The sequence below is a fragment of the Camelus ferus genome, chromosome 25 (assembly GCF_009834535.1).
Source record: "Camelus ferus isolate YT-003-E chromosome 25, BCGSAC_Cfer_1.0, whole genome shotgun sequence".
NCBI classification, from domain to species: Eukaryota; Metazoa; Chordata; class Mammalia; order Artiodactyla; family Camelidae; genus Camelus; species Camelus ferus.
In genome coordinates, this window is record NC_045720.1 from 10,966,817 (window position 1) to 10,983,091 (window position 16,275).

General features: G+C 43.6%; 1 long non-coding RNA gene across 3 annotated transcripts; it reads right to left on the reverse strand.

Annotated features, from left to right (window-relative positions):
• Positions 1-1,150: 1,150 nt before the first annotated feature.
• Positions 1,151-12,252, reverse strand: LOC116659840. 3 transcript variants are annotated; one of them, XR_004315202.1, is made up of 3 exons: positions 11,124-12,252; positions 6,964-8,843; positions 1,151-1,505 (listed from the first exon to the last, which is right to left on the reverse strand). It is a non-coding gene; the product is annotated as an uncharacterized LOC116659840 (long non-coding RNA). The 3 variants fall into 3 exon arrangements; XR_004315203.1 differs by lacking the exon at positions 1,151-1,505 and having other exon boundaries at positions 6,721-7,097; positions 8,363-8,843; positions 11,124-12,157; XR_004315201.1 differs by lacking the exon at positions 1,151-1,505 and having other exon boundaries at positions 6,721-8,843; positions 11,124-12,153.
• Positions 12,253-16,275: the final 4,023 nt, after the last annotated feature.

Sequence of the window (16,275 nt, forward strand, 5' to 3'; positions counted from 1 at the left end):
GCCTGGGAAAGCAGAAACTCCTAACTCGGTCTAGGTGTGTGTGGGTTTGTCTCCCGAGGACAGGGGTCAGTGTGGGCCCTACAGCCCATCCAGGGTCCTGTAAGAGGAGTTCCAAGAGAAGCTGCCTGGGGCACAGGGAGGCCTTGGACAGCCCGCCACCTTAGTTCTGATGTTAAGCTCTCATTTCACTGTAGCCTAACATAGACAAGAAAAAAAGATCTTCTTCCTCCCAATCCAGAGTTGGGAAAATAAGAGTCACTTTTTGATTAAAAAAAAAAACTTAAGTTGGTGCCCCGTTCTGAAGGGGAACGTGGCTGGAATGTCTGAGGAGTTGCCAGCACCGGCCAGGGAGGGTCAAAGCACAAGTTGTCGGTTACCCTATTATTACAATTTCCTGCGAGTGTCTTTGAGTAAACAGTCACATTGGCTTCTCTGACCTACTGTGTGGTGCTCAAGAGGGGGCATCGTGCAGGCTTGAGATGAAGTAGGTGAGGAGAGGACAGTGCCATCCCCCAAGGCCAGGGTGGGGTCGCGTCAGCGGCCAGCGTGGTGGCCTGGAGCCTGAGCCTGGGGATGTAGCTGTTTCTCATGGGCCATCAGTGGCCACCAAAAGGCAAGATTAAGAGCTTTCTGCTCTTCCACACATACGAGGCAGCTTGGGAATTCTAGTTTCCGGCAATAAAGTGGTTAGGACTCTGTGCCACCATAATTTGAGTGATACTATTATGACTTCAATTTTTTGATTTAAACCACTGATTCTCAACTGGGGGTGATTTTGTCCTCAGGGGACATTTGGCCATGTCTGGAGACATTTTGAGGTGGGGGAGTGCTATGAGCCTCTAGCAAGTAGAGGCCAGAGATGCCGTGAAGTATTTGATGATGCACAGGGCGGCCCTCTCCGCGACGAAGAACGACCCAGTCCCAGTCAGCAGTGCTGACTTTAATAGTGCCTGACCTGAGAAGAAACGGAACAAAGAAAGCATTTGGGTCAAAGTTGTTTCATTATTTTATTTTAATTTTTAATTCTCTAAAAATTGGAATGTAGTTGATTTGCAATATTATATTAGTTTCAGTTGTACACCGTAAGGACTCAATATTTTTATAGATTATACTCTGTTTAAAGTTATTACAAAATGATGGCTGTGTTTCACTCTCTGCCCTTCCCTCTCCCCACTGGCCATGACGAGTTCATTCTCTGTGTCTGTGAGTCTGTTTCAGTTTTGTAATGTTCACTTGTTTGTTTTTATTTTTAGTTTGCATGTGTAAGTGATACTGCAGAGTGCTTGTCGTTCCCTGTTCACTCCTGTTGATCTGTTCTGCATCACGACCAGGTGAGCCCCCGCCCCCCGGAAGTGCCCCCCACGGCTGCGGGAGACTCAGCTTTCTCGGGGAACTGGGCTCCAGGATGGCAGAGCTGAATTTAGAACGTGCCAGGCGGAGATCCAACCTTGTTTACATTCTTGCTGGCAGCTCATGAAGAAGCGGCTGTGTACTCCAGCCATCATCTGAACCAAAAATAACACAAGAAAATGATTAATTTCATCTAAAAATAGGCGGGTGCTAGCGCCCTCAGCCACGATGATCAGGCTCTGAACTGACTGCTGCCGCAACCGAGTGGGACTGGGAGCCAAAGTGAGGAACTGACCTGAGCCGTAGCATCGTCTCCTCCTGCTTGTTCTGCCGTTTCTTTTCTTTTCCTCTCCTGTCTCTTCCTACCTTATTCCTATTTTTAACTCCTTCCCCCCCTCCCCATTTCATTCTTGTTCTCCGTGGTTCTCTCCCTGCCTTTCCTACCTTGTTCCTATTTTTTTAACACCTCCCCCTGCCAGCTTCACTGCCACAGGGTCACCACCTCCTCAGTCTACAGTGGATCCATCCAGTTGTTTGGAGCAGTTTCCGACAGGAGGATCTGTGTCCATTTGTGGCACGTGACATAATGTTATGTGGTATGTGGATGACTGTTAGCTATGAAGAATCAATTGCCTGAATGTTTTTTTGAAAGAAGAAAATTCAGTACCTCCAATTAGTGTTTAAGATGATGAGACCAAAGTTAGGTTTTTAAGCTACAAAAAGTATCTCAATTTAAAGATAAAGTTATATATACACACACACACACACACATACATACACACAACCAAATCACTTTGCTATCCACTTGAAACTAACACAATGTTGTCAATCAACTATATTTCAGTAAAAAAGGGGAAAAAAGAGAAAAGTAAGTAAATACTGCCTTATATTAGGATGAACCATGTGAAATTGCTGATAATTGGCCGCTTAAAAAAATATTTTACTATTGTATTATTTTAATTATTTTATTTTGGGAGGAGGAGGTAATTAGGTTTATTTATTTTTAGAGGTGGTACTGGGGATTGAACCCAGGATCTCGTGCATGCTAAGCATGCACTCTACGACTTGAGCTATACCCTCCTCTTTTAATTGGCCACTTTTTTTTTTTTTAACATTTTTTTCTGTTGAGTTATAGTCATTTTACAATGTTGCGTCAAATTGTGGTGTAGAGCACAATTTTTCAGTTATACATGAAGATACATATATTCATTGTAATTGGCCACTTTTGACTTACAAAAATGACAATTTCACATGATTTCACCTAATAGAAGAAAGCGCACGTTCCTCAGCATATGAAGAGTCCCTTACTGTCTGGCCCCAATTTATCTTTCAATTCTGAGTGTCCAGTTTTTCCCTCGATGAACCTTCTGCTTTAATTAGACCAGCAAATATTAACCAACAGGCAGCTGCAAACTAGGTGCTGGGCTAGGTCGTAGTGTTGCAGGGATGATGTGAGATCAGCAGCTCCTATTCCGAAGGAGCCTGCTGTTGACAGGAGGAGACAGATCCATGGTCTCAGGAAAAACAGAAGTATTAAGATGTGGGTTTCAACTGGGCGTGGTATTGCCCACTTAGAGATACCTGGAAAAACGCATGAAGATTTTTGGCTGTCATGATTGGGAAGTATGTTTAGGGAGTGGGACTCAGACATGCTCATTTTCCTGCTCAATGAAGAAGTGACCCACCCTTAAGTGCCAGTAGCAACCCCCGAAAGGCACTGATGGGAGCTACTGGGGACACAAAGGAACAAGGAGAAGCGGCATCTTGCCAAATCTGGGAGTTCAGAGCAGTCTTCCTGGAGGAGGTGGCGTTGTGCTGAGTCTGGAAGGAGGAAGGTCTGGTTTGTGAATCAAAGTGGGAAAGGCCTTCCAAGCAGAGGGAAAACACAAATTATTTTAGGAGATTTGAATCAGCTTAGCTCCTGTTTGTTCCTCATGTGGTTTCTACTGTGTCCTGTGTTTGGACATTTCCATTCTCTAGGAGATTTTATCTCAGTCTTCAGAAATTGTTCCCATCCTTCAGTAAGTGGCTCATATCCTATTTTCTTTAAAAAGTCCTCTTATTGATTCAATTAAGGGTGATTTCTTTCTGGGCCTTTTGACCCCAACAACACTCCTTGGCGTCCTCCTTTCTTCCCTCCCTTCCTTGGTTGTGATATTTGTGAAAGGAAGACATGTTTCATGCTTCTTGTTTTTGAACTTGGCAAGGAACAACCAATAAATAATATTAAATTTGTCTTGCAATAGCTTATGTTGGCAAGTGCATTCTGTTTCTTTTTAAAGACAAAAACGTATTTATCAAATTTGCTCCTCAGAATGGCTCAATGAAACCGTTTTGCAGATACTTCAATCTTATTGTGTAGGTCAGTAATTCTCAACTGGGGACAATTTTGCCTCCCAGGGAACATTTGATAATGTCTGGGGACATTCATGATTATCATGACTGGGGAAGGAGAGCTCCTGGCATCTGGTGTGTAGAATTCAGGAATGCTACTAACTACCTTACCATGTACAGGACAACCACCCATGTACAGAGTTACTTGGTCTGAAATATCAGTGGTGCTGAGGTGGAGGAACTCTGGTGTTAATTAAGAAATGCAACTAACTTCCTGAAGGCTGTGCAGCAGGCTGGAGACAGAATTTAGGACATCAGTACCATGAGGGAGTGAAGGAAGAACAGACTCTGGAGACTGGTGACCAAGTGCACAGTGTGACTGACTCCCTGGAAGGTCCCTGACTTACATCTTACACTCCTGCTTTGTCCTCCATTGTCTTCTTCTAGCCTCAGCTGAATCTCTAGTTGCCATGTGTCTTTATTTTGTCTATGGCATTGGGTATGTTCTTTAAATTTCAAGTCTCAAAATCTTTATTCATAAGCCTAACAAAACCTCCATCATGGAATAGTGAGATTAAATGTGATAGTATACATGGAAGTGTGCAGGTGATGTTCATTATGTACCTACTGTGTGCTAGGTACCACGCTAAGCTCTTTGTAAGTATTAAGTCACTTACTCCTCCCAATAATCCTGTGGGATAGGAACTGTTATTAGTTCCATTTTACGGATAAAGTAACCGAGGCTGAGAGAGGTTAAATAACTTATTGTAGTGAATGGATAAAGAAGATATGTGTGTAGTGAATGGATAAAGAAGATATGCGGAATACTACTTGGCCATAAAAAAAGAATGAAATAATGCCATTTGCAGCAACATGGATGGATCTAGAGATTTGCATACTAAGTGAAGTAAGTCAGACAGAGAAAGACAAACATCATATGATATCACTTATATGTGGAATCTAAAATATACTACAAATGAACTTATTTACAAAACAGAAACAGACTCACAGATGTAGAAAACAAACTTATGGTTACTAAAGGGGGAAGAAGGGGAAGGGATAAATGAAGTTTGGGATTAGCAGGTACAAACTACTATATGTGTATAAAATAGAGAAACAACAAAGCCCTACTGTATAGCACAGGGAACTGTATTTAATATCTTGTAATAAACCATAATGGAAAAGACTATGAAAAAGAATATATATGTATAACTGAATCACTATGCTGTACACCAGAAACTAACACAACATTGTACATAAATGATTTGTCAATTAAAAAAAATAACTTATCATAGTATCACAGCTAGGCCAGTGGTGTAGCTGAGATTAGAACCCCAGATCCACATGCTGCGCCACCGTACACACCACACAGTGTGCACAACACACTTCTGATTTGTGCCCGGGCACCCTCGTCTTCTGCTTCTTCCCACCAGCCACTTCATTCCTCTGCCCTCTGCTGTTAAATGCTTGCAGGATGCTGTGGGGAGAAGGTCCCTGGCTCAGAGCCCACATTTCTACTCCATCCAACCCACTTTAAGCCTACACTGGGTCTCCAATAGCCAGGTCATTTCTCCTTGTTCTCTGTATCAGTAAGACCCAAGCTGTGACCTGTTCTAGCAATCCAAAGGATAATCAAGGAAAAGCAGCTGGCTCAGATCCACTCAGCTAGCCACAGGGGTTTTTAGGGTCTAATAGACTTCTAGCCAGGGCCGCCATAACGAAGTTCCCCAAGCTGGGTGGCTTACAACAAGAGGAATTTTGTTTCCCAGTTCTGGAGGCTGGAAGTCTAAAATCAAGGTGTGAGCAGGGCCATGCTCCCTCTGAAACCTTAGGGGCCCCTTCCTTAGCTCTTCCTAGCTCCTGGTGACACTGGCCAGCTTTGGCATCCCTTGGCTTGTGGCTCTATTCCTCCAACTCTGCCTCTGTCGTCACATGGCCCTCCCTCTGTGTGCCTCCGTGTGGGCTCTCCTCGTTTTGTACAGGCACCATCCATCCTGGATTAGGGCCCAGCCTATTCTGGTATGACCTCATCTCGTTCTAACAAATTGCATTTGCAGTGATCCCATTTCCAAAGAAGGTCACCTTCTGAAGTACTAGGGCTTACGACTTCAACATATCTTTTTCTTTTAGTGGGGGATGCAAGTTCAACCCGTAACATAGGACACACTTCTGTCTTTGTCATCCCATGGAAGTTGGGCTCTGCTCATGGCTTGGCCACCTCTGAGCCTCCCTCTGCCTTCCTCAGTCTCTCTCTGGAGGACAGAGAGTATGTCTGCAGCTTCTTCATCTTCAAGGAAATGAGGTACCGCGTGTCCTTGTCAGAATCCCTGCTATTTCATATGTTAGGTGATCCAAATAAATGAGCTCTTGAATAAATACCATCTGGCCCCGCTGAGTCACTTTCTCAAGTGGTCCCTGTCACTGCCTCCCATCAGGGGCATCCGTCTCTGCTGATGCCATGACTACCAGAGCGCGTGGGTAGAGCCTAGCCTGCCTCCCACCCGGATCCCATTCTGAGCATCGCAGGCTTGAGAGGTACCCCCAGGAGGTTATGATCCAGTCTTCCTCAAATAGAACCATGTTGCTCAGAGTCTCTAAAAGAATGTTACAAAGGTCAGTCCTCACTATTCTTTTTCCTTGTCTTCCTTTATAAAAATGTTAAAAGTGAAACAAAGAGTTTATTACAAAGGCTTTTGTGAAAATTAAAACAGGAAAAGATTCACTCATATTCTCCCCATGCCTAACAGAGAAGAACTGTTAGAAACCTCATTTTCCAGTTTTAGTTAAAGGCATGCATAGTTTTACATTAACTGCAGCATATATAAAATGTTCTATTTTCCCTATTTTCATATTATTTTTAAAGGAAAATTTGACATTGCAACATGGTCATTCTAAATATGGCAAGATATTTCCATTGGATTTTTTTACCATAATTTAATTAAACGAAACATTTTATCAGGCATATAAAGTTTGGGGATTTTTTTTTGATTAAATAGCAAACTGCAAATATGCTGCAATAAATTTCTTTGGCCAGATTTTTTCTTTTTCTTTTTCTTTTCTTTTTCCTTTTCTTTTTTAATATGTGCCTTGGCATGATTTGCCAGGAGAACTCCTTGGTCAAAAGGCACAACTAAATGATTTTTCCAATATATTTGTGTTCCTTTTCCCCTCTAGTCATACAAGCACTGGGCTTTGTGATGTTAAATTTTCTCTAAAATGATTTCAGTGGGTGTAAAATTGATGTCTTAATACATCATAACATAGTCTTAATTTGCATACCTTTGGTTAGCAGTGAGAGCAGACTCCTTTAAAATGCATCTGATTGTCTCTTACTCCTGATGCATAAAAGAGCTGTTGGCTGATGCTTGGGCTCAGGTGACCTCTAGCCTTGAATCCCTTCTAGCGATCCACACCTGCAACAGAGAGGACAAAACTTCTCCTGCTCCACCTCCTCCTGTCTCTGCCCTTCTAGCCAGCTGCCCAGGGCCTCGGGTAGCTGTGGGGCTGTGGAGTGGTCTGTGCACTTCAGCTCTGCTTTTTCTGTGGCCCAGACTTTCATGGCCCAAATGGACAGGAAAATAGTGAGTCTTCACTTATCAGATGCTTGTATTAAGAGCGGTGGGGGCATTCACTCAAGTTCCTCCAGCTACGCTGACTATAGGTTGCTATTAAAAAAGCAGATAAGAGTTTAGGTGGTTTGAATTGGGAAGCTGACACTATAGTACCGTGTCCTCAAGTCAAAAATCAAAATACACTAGCATCGAAAAGTAGACCTGTGGGTCCCAGTTAACTGGATTCTAAATACAAACCTATAATAAAGTTTTGCTGGGAAGGAGAAAGGGCCAGAGAGACAAGGAAGACATGAAGGAAGGATGAAGGTGTGTATCAGGCACTTGGATGTGCAAGGCTGGGCAGACATTCCCGCAAAGGGCCAGATTCTAAGTATTTTAGGCTTGTGACCAAACGGTCCATCACAGCTACTCAGCTCTGCCATTGTCACACAAGAGCGGCTGTAGACAAGTCTTAAATGAAGGCGTGGCTTGTTCTAACTTTACCTATGGACACCGAGATTTGAATTTCATCTGATTTTCTTGTGTAACAAAATATTATTTTTCTTTCGATTTTTTTTTTTTTTTTTTACTTTTAGCAAATGCAAATGCAAAAACCATTCTTGGCTCACACATCATACAAAAACAAGTGGTGGTCTGGGTTTGGCTCATGGGATGGAGTTGGCTGATGGGCTGTAGTATCAGAGAAGGGACGATGTTGTTGGGAAGTGGCTTTCAAACTGCTTTTGGCAGGAGACTTGTTTTAAAATCCTACAGTATATGGTAAATGAAAGCATCCCTGCTCTGGTTAAAAAGAGGAGAGCCTTCCTCTTTCTCTGCTCCCTCCCACACCTAAGGCAACTTCTGGATCACCGCTGGTTGTGGAAATTAGGCTGACCTAGAAACCCTGAGACCAGATGTTAGTCATTCTGCTGCTCTGAGCACCTTGCATGTGATGGGTATTCATTAAGTTCATTAATCCCCGAGGAAGGGGCCCTACAAACAGTACGGAAAGATGATTTAATCCTAAGCCCCCGAGATGAGTGCAATAGTAATCAAATCACAGAAGTAAAAAAGAGTAGAGAATGTTTTTTTATAGACAATTTTAAAAAAGTGACTCTGTTCCTTACAATGGTGGGAAGTCTTCCTTGCAGAGCCGACAACCGTGTAGGAGTCTTCCGAGAGAAGGAAGTGAAGGGAGAAGCCCGGGCAGAGGGAACTACGTGGGAGAAGGCCCAGAGGTAAAAAGTCATTAGCTGCAGGTCGTGGCAAGTGATGAAGCTGAAAATGTAGGTTGGAACCAAATTGCTCCAAGCTGGGCAAAGGATCCGGCATGTGGACAAAGCAAGATGAATGTAGAATTTCCCGGATTTTAACATTCTGAGGGCAGATGGTGGGATGGCATGCCTCTCTGAAGTGGCGGAGAGGCACCTGCAACAGGAGGTTGTCGAGGTGAAGGGCAGGCGAGGTGGCTGTTCTCTTCCCCTTCACTGACTGCACTGCCTCGGGCTCTGGATGCCTCCCTTGGTCTGCTGAGATGACAGGCTCCTCCAGTCCTTCAGGCAGGAACTGCTGGCAGATTTGATCCCAAAGGGTGAGTTGTTCTTGGGACTAGGGATGACAAAGACACTCCTGTCACTGTGCCCAGGAGGGAAGTCTCGCTTCTCACACCAAGATTGCATCTGCCCTGCTGTCTCTCCCAGACACTCCCTCCCCAGTAGGAAACCCTACCCGCCCCTGCCCCCTAGTCATTTGACTAGAATGGGAGCCTGTCATTTGCATGTAGCTTGCCTTGTAGGTTACAGGGCCAGAGTTGACTTCTCACAGCATGATTTACATGGCAGGCCCTTCTGTGAAGTCTCAGGGACTGTGCTGTGCCCAGAACAAAGATTTGCAGCCTGAGGTACTGGGATGGCTTAAAGCTGGCTTATTCTAGAGAGATCTTTGTTCTCTACACACAGGTCCACATGGTTGTGATCCTAGGGAGGTCCGCTGACCTCTCATGGTCACTATTCATTTCTGGAGACACTTCGTGTTCCAGGAGCTAAGCCACACACATTCTCTAAACATTTACTGGAAGAATAACAGACCAAGTGACAATGAATGAATGAGTGAATGAATGAATGTTGTCATAAAAAAGAATATGGACTTTGGAGTCAAAACTAGGTTCAAATTCCAGCTCTGTCACTTATATGGGTCACCTGTAAGGTCACAAGACTTTCTGCCTTTCAGAAGGGCCTTATCTGTAAAATGAGGCTCTTACTTTTCCGAAGAGCAGAGGAAACCGGGCACAGACGTGCCCTTTGCATGATGCTCAGTGCTTGCCGGCCTCTCCAAAACAGCAGGTTTCCTGCAGACCAGTGGTTTTCAACCTTGGCTTCACAGTAGTGTCATCTCGAAAGCTTTTAAACTTGCTGACACCCGGACCCCACCCTAGACCAAGTGATTCAGAATAGCTGAGGACAGAGCTGTGGCATTTGTGCTCTTTATCAGCGCCCCCATGGAGATTTGGCTGCGTAAGATGGCTGAGCATTATTCTTATGGAAAAGTGAATGGCAAACGTGTCTGCACATTAGACTCACCTCTGAAGCTTTTAGAAAATACTAATGCCTGGGACCTGCCTCCCAGAAAGTCTATTGTAATTGCTTTGGAGCTGGGGTGTGGGGGAGGGTGGGTCTCAGTATCAGGTTTATGTAATAGCTCCCTGATGAATCTAATATACAGCCAGGATGGGAAAAAATATAACATACAACCTTCCTACCCATCTATCCACTTACTCCACTAACTCATTTTTGTGACGATAAATTAGGAAGACTATTTGCAAATCAGAAGTGATCGCTTTTTCTTTTAAGCTCTCACCACACTATCCTCCCATTGAGTTCATTCATATATTTTACAGTTGGTTGTTTAGAAATCTAACCCCTATTAAAAGTGTGAGCACCTTGCGGAGAGGGTATGAGCTGTGTCCTTCAAGGGTCTGGCGCGGTACCTGGATGAGTAGATGTGTGCGCTTATCTGTGGGAGAGCTGAGCTATGAACAGGCTTGTCAAAATGCTCCTGTCCGTCTTGTCCATCTGTGCAAATGGAGCTGCGAAAATCAGCCTCTGCTAGGATCTATCTTCTAATAAGATCGATGCATCGGTTAGAACCACCCAATTATTTACATATGGGCACATGACAAATTTTTATTTTTCCTTAAGCTAAATGGGTCAGATGATATTTTTACACTGTGCGTGTGTAAATACATATATTTTAATCTATATATAATATAGATAAAAATATATAATCACATCTGGGAGTAGAGTTGACTTAACATACACCTTTATTCAGAGACTCAAATGATGTCTCCCATGACCCACTTCCTCTTTCTTCCATTGTCAGAATTATTATCAGACAAGTACTCCTTCCTCATTGTAGCAAGGTGGTTGCTCAGGAACCAGATTTTAGGTTCTCTCAGGTTCAAGTTCAGCAGAATGAGCTAGACTCTGAGAAGTCTAAGCAAAAGTCTGATGGTAACACTTTGGCTCTGATTGGATCAGGTCGCCATCCTTGAATCTATCTTTAGGGCCAGGGAAAATAAACGTTGTGATTGGCATGGCTGATGGGGTTCCTCGCCTAAGACACATGGCCTGAGACTGATGGTGCGTGGCTTCCCAGAGAACAACCAGAAGATGGTCATCTAAAGACACAATTGGATGCTTGGCCACAAAATAACAGATACTCACAGATACTCAGAATCTGTTTAGTCAATTTATCTAAATACAAGTTTTAAGTAGGAAATTTAATAATTTTTTTATCAGAAAGTAAAAGATGCTTTATCATGTGCATAAGTATTCTCATTCATATTTTACATCCTAATCATAAAGAAAATTCATTATAAAAATTACTCACCTGTACACATGGTACATTTCAAAACATTGTGCCAGTGTGAGATATTGCTGTTGCTGTTGACGGAGAACGATATTATTTCCAGATCCTTCCTGATCACTGCCTGGCTTTGAGGGAAGCCAGAGACGCCATGTGGTTCTAATTTCCACACAGCAAATATGCAAGAGAGAAATCCATCCACCCATCCAACAAACATTAACGACTACCCTTTTAACAAAAATTACGTGTTTTAAGTACTCAGCTTCCTGAGACAAATAAGATAAAGCTCCTTCCTCCCGAAAGCTCCGAGTCTCAAAGGGACAGACATTCGTGAACTACCTATCACAGAGCAAGACAAATGCTTTGCTCGAGGGATGAACAAAACGCTGTGAGAGCAGAGAGCAAGCGGAGGACTCAGCGAAGAGAGCAGTGAAGCAATCTGATTCTCAGGAGAAAACCTGCACTTAACAGGTGTAGATGTCACTTTCTGGAGTTTCTTAAAACCTCCCGTCTGTGGCTTCCTCTCATAGGAGGAGAGCTATAGCCCTCTCTTACTCTACTTGTTTTGTCTTGTCTTTGCAAAGCCTAACAACCTACGTGGACCTACGTGGAGTAGCACGAAGGAAGCACTCTTAAAAAAAAAAAAAGAAAAGAAAAGAATAGACAGTCAGCAAACAAGAAATCTATGCCTCTGACAGATCTCTGGCCAACTCATGTAACAAATGTCTTCCAGGGGTGCAACTGGGTATGTGCAATAAAATGTAAGAGGGGTGGGGCATCCTTCTTTGTTGGTACCGTGCCTCACTGGATGATTTTGGAGGACAGGAAAGACGGATTCCTCCGATTCCAACAACTCTCTACCTTTTCCTTAATGCTTTGACATTCACAGATAGGCCTTTAAGCTGCTCTGTCGGTCATTTCCCCCTCACTGTGGCCTCACAAGGGGACTGCTCAGAGGTGAGTTTGGAAAGAAAAAAAGTATTTTTATTCTACTCACTTAGCATTTATTGAGTGCCTTCTGTGTGATGAATCTTTGCTAGTATTTGGAGATGTCGAGATGAACAGGATACAGGCGCATTCTCTGGACTTCTCGGTCTAATGGGAAAATGGCAGTAACCAGTCACACTGCAGGATGTAACGGGCAAGAGGTGACGTAGCAGCGTTTCATCCACGGTGGGGCTAGCCTACTGGAAGCCGTGGAGTGACCCACGTGTCTGCCAGTGCTGGCATCTCTCTAGAATTTTGCTGCAGTTGAGCTTAAACTGGGAACCCAGGCCAGTTGCAGTGTTTTATATGGTCCTGGCATTTTTTTCTAGAGAAGTGATCTTGGGATTTTTACATGCTTTATTCAGGGAAATGCATCTCTCAGAAATAATCCTGAAAATGACACCCTGGTGGAGTTAGGTAAAATTGAAGATTAGTATATTGGAAGTTTCGACTAATGAGGATAAGATTCAGAAGATATCAGAAATCAACACTGAAGAACTTCAAAATAAATATCTGAGAACCAGTCTTATTAATTTTAAAAGTCTTCCCTTCCAAGTGGAATTTAAAATGGCCAGGAGCAAACAGGAGAGAGAATTATGTGAGGCAGATTTTTCTTTTTATTGAAGTATAGTCAGTTTACAATGTTGTGTTAATTTCTGGTGTATAGCATAGTGATATATATATATATATATATATATATATATAAAATCTTTTCATTTCCCATTATAGACCATTACAAGGTATTTAATATCATCCCCTGTGCTATGTAGTAGGACTTGTTATTCATCTATTTTATATATAGTTGTATATGTAGTAAGTTAGTATCTACAAATCCTGAACTCCCAATTTATCCCTCCCCATCTGCTTTCCCCTCTGGTAACCATAAAATTGTTTTCTATATCTGTGAGTCTGTCTCTGTTTTGTAAATAAGTTCATTTGAATCCTTTTTTAAGATACCACATGTAAGTGATATTATATAGCATTTTTCTTTCTTTCTGGCTTACTTCACTTAGTATGATGATCTCCACGTCCATCCATGTTAATGCATTGGGCATTATTTTATTTTTTATGGCTGAGTAGTATTCCATTGTATAAATACACCACAACTTCTTTATATAGTCATCTGTCCATGGGCATTTAGGGGGTTTCCATGTCTTGGCTATTGTACATAGTGCTGCTAGGAACACTGGGGTGCATGTATTTTTTGGAATTAGAGTTTCCTCCACATATATGCCCAGGAGTGGGATTGCTGGATCATAGGTAAGTCTATTTTCAGTGAGGGAGATTGTTTTTGAAGAGCTGTTGAAGGCCTGTGAGTCCCTCGCTAAGGAGGTGGGTTGGGGGTACCTGTCCCTCACTTCAAGCCAAGTGAAGGGGGCTTCCACTAGACCACTCAGAAAGCTTGATGCATGCACCTAAGAGTTGTGGATGAGTTGTGAATTGATGAGTCACTCCACCTAGGGGACTCCAGCATGAAAGAGAAATGACTCCACCTTCCTGAACACAGCCAATGGGTCAGGGGCAAAAGATGCATGAGTGTCCTCCAGTCAGATGTGGACACACAGGAGAGAGAGCTGGCCTCAAGCTCTTTTGCTACCTACCATGGGGACAAGCTGGTGTGTGTGTGTGTGTGTGTGTGTGTGTGTGCTTGTGTGGAGTGGGAGCAGATGCAGAACTCAATCCGTGGGCTTGGATGAGTCTACGTTCCATATAACTGAGGCCGCAGTAGGCAGGTTTAGTTAGTGCATAGGCTCATTTTGGTGCTGAGCTTCCAAAAAGTATAGAGTTTCAGAGGGTTTATCTGTTGGGCCCAGAGAGAACAAAGCTATTTGGCAACAGTATCAGCTAAGTAAGACTTTCTTATTCCCCTTACATCTTTCTTCCCTCCTCCACCCTCATCTGAGAGGGTAAGAAGATCAAAAATACCAACTGGCTGCAAAGAAGGTGGCCAGTGAGAAAGTGAGAAGTGATACTTTCCAAGACAGGGCACCTGCCAACCACAGGCTCCAGTTTTTAGGGTGAACCAGGTGGAAGGGGGGTCTTACTCATCCTTGAATAGAGACAAGGATTTTGATGACTGTTTCAGACTGGATGCTTTAATTTCTGAATGGAGATCATGCATTCGAGACTTACGATAATAATCTTAGTATGGGATGACCTGAAACTTCACCCAGTGGCAGGGGAAGGCTTATCATTCCCACTGAGTAGGTTTAAGAGGGCAGTTGGGGATAAAAGAGAGAGAACTAATTATATGACTAACCCCTAAGAATTCTGCGTGTTAAGTGTTCTCATTACACGTGTCGTCATCCATTAAAAGAGGGCCCATAAGAGAGGAACTAAAGCCGGCCTGGGAACACCCACCAGGACTCCCATGTGTAATGAGCAGTGGTGGGATTCCGTCTGGACTAAATTTGCTGCTGTGGGGGTTCGGGCACTGGAGCAGGACGTGACTTGAGAGCTGTCTCATGAGGATGTCCAGACGAGGAACTCTTCCAGTTTCTCAGTTTATCTCGACTCCATTAAAAGCCAGAGCAGGTCTTTCTTGCCTGGAGGGTTTTCTCTGACAAGAGGAGATTCATAATTCATGCCACCGGCTCTCACCAGGCCTGTCACGCATGGTGCTGGACACAAATCCCCGTCTCTTTCAGAGTTTGCGGGTGGCATAATGGGCAGAAAGGGGGGCTGCTCTCCCGACAGCAGCAATTCTCCAATTTTGGGGGTCATCAGAATCATCTGGGGATCCTGTTAAAGTTAAGAGCTCACCTGGGGAAATCTGATGTTCCCCCGACATCAGCTTCTATTTTAGGAAGTCTGGGGGGGAGGACTGGGAATCTGTACTGATAGCAAAGCCCAGCGTTTTCCCAGCCAGGCGTCCTGGGGACCATACTGTGAAAAGCACTGCTCTGGAGTTTACATTCTGAGCTAATGACATGGACCACATCACACCGGAGCGGACAGAACTCACGTGTCCATAAGGCGTTTGTACCATGCACTCCGCTTGCTCCCTGTCTTGTTGAGCACGGCCTCACTGAATCCTCATAAAACTGTGAGATGGGTCTTACCTTTCTTCCCATCGTGCAGAGGAGGAAAATGAGGCACCATAAGGTTAAGCACTTTGTAATTCTTTTTCAAAAGGACTCCTTTGACTCCAACTCCCTGGTGTCTTAGAGGACGGAGGAAGGCTCCAACTCCCTGAGAGTCACGCCAGGAAGAGAAGTGGGGCTGGGGACAAGCTGCGTTCAAGGCCTCGCACACTCCACAGTTGAACTGTTGGAAGACTAGGGAAGTTTACTCCCTCAATGCAGAAAAAAGTGACCCTCTCAAGCAGAAAGCTTAGCCACACATCTTGGCACATCCGGAATCTGACGAATCTGGGTCATAGTATTGATTCATGGGTTCTGCAAATACTGAAACGCCTTCTCAAGGGCGAGGAAACCAGGTTCAATAAGTGTGCAGTATTATTACTATTACAGGTGACTTGTGGAGAAAGCAGAGGTCTGCAAAGATTTTCTTAAAGGGCCAGATCATACATATTTTAGACTTGGAGACTTTCTGGTCTCTCTCTGTTCCAGCCACTCAGCTCTGCCATCATTATGTGAAAGCAGCCATAGACGATACATTAAAAAAAAAAAAAAAAAGGATGCAGCTGTGTTCCAATAAAACTTTATTTACAAAAAAAAAGGGGTTGTCATAGTTTACTACCCAGGTTATAGCACACCACAGTGTGTAGCACACTATCCAATTTCTTACCCTGCTGGATCTAGAGGAATAGGATTCCTGGGGAAGTAAATGACTCACTTGAGGTCACCAGAAGCCTGATGACACACTTGCAAATCACGCCCAAGTGTGCTGCTCCCAGGGCCAGTCCTCCTGCCACCATGATCCCAGCTACCACGGGAGACAGGGTATTGCAAAGAATTTGAACATGGTTTCTTGCATATGTGACAGATACGGGATGGCTTTACTATCCAGAGTCTTTAATAACTCAGCCTAACCCTTCTTTGCTAGAAATTCAGTATTTGCTGTACATGACTATGAGTACCGTAAGCGAAGGTTTGGAATAATATTTTCTTATGTGTGTGTCTTCAGATCCTGAAACAGGGATCTCAAACTGGAAATCCTAAATGTTAACACTAATGAATGATATAAACTTGAGATCTCAAGACCCATTTCCAAGAGGCAGGAGCTA